Consider the following 298-nt stretch of genomic DNA (forward strand, 5'->3'; position numbering starts at 1 on the left):
CGCTCCGCCTGGCGACAGGCCTCCGCCGGGGGGGGGTGCCGTGCACCTCGCTGTGAAGCTGCCTTTGGCTCGGAACGGGGGAGGAGGGTCCCTCGGGAAGGGCAGAACCAAGGAGGAGGGGGAGCGCGGGCTGATGCACCGCGAGTCGCTCCCCGCCGCTCGGGAGGGGAACTCCGGGCATTGCTGCCGGTGAGCTTAAGTAGGAAAACCGCCTCTTGTTCAGAGAGGGGAGAGTCTGCTGCACGGACAGGTAGACGTCCCAGTCGCTTTAAAGATGGGTGCACAAAGTCTAACCAGT

This window comes from Pterocles gutturalis, unplaced genomic scaffold (genome assembly GCF_000699245.1).
Source record: "Pterocles gutturalis isolate BGI_N339 unplaced genomic scaffold, ASM69924v1 scaffold33908, whole genome shotgun sequence".
Lineage (NCBI taxonomy): Eukaryota > Metazoa > Chordata > Aves > Pterocliformes > Pteroclidae > Pterocles > Pterocles gutturalis.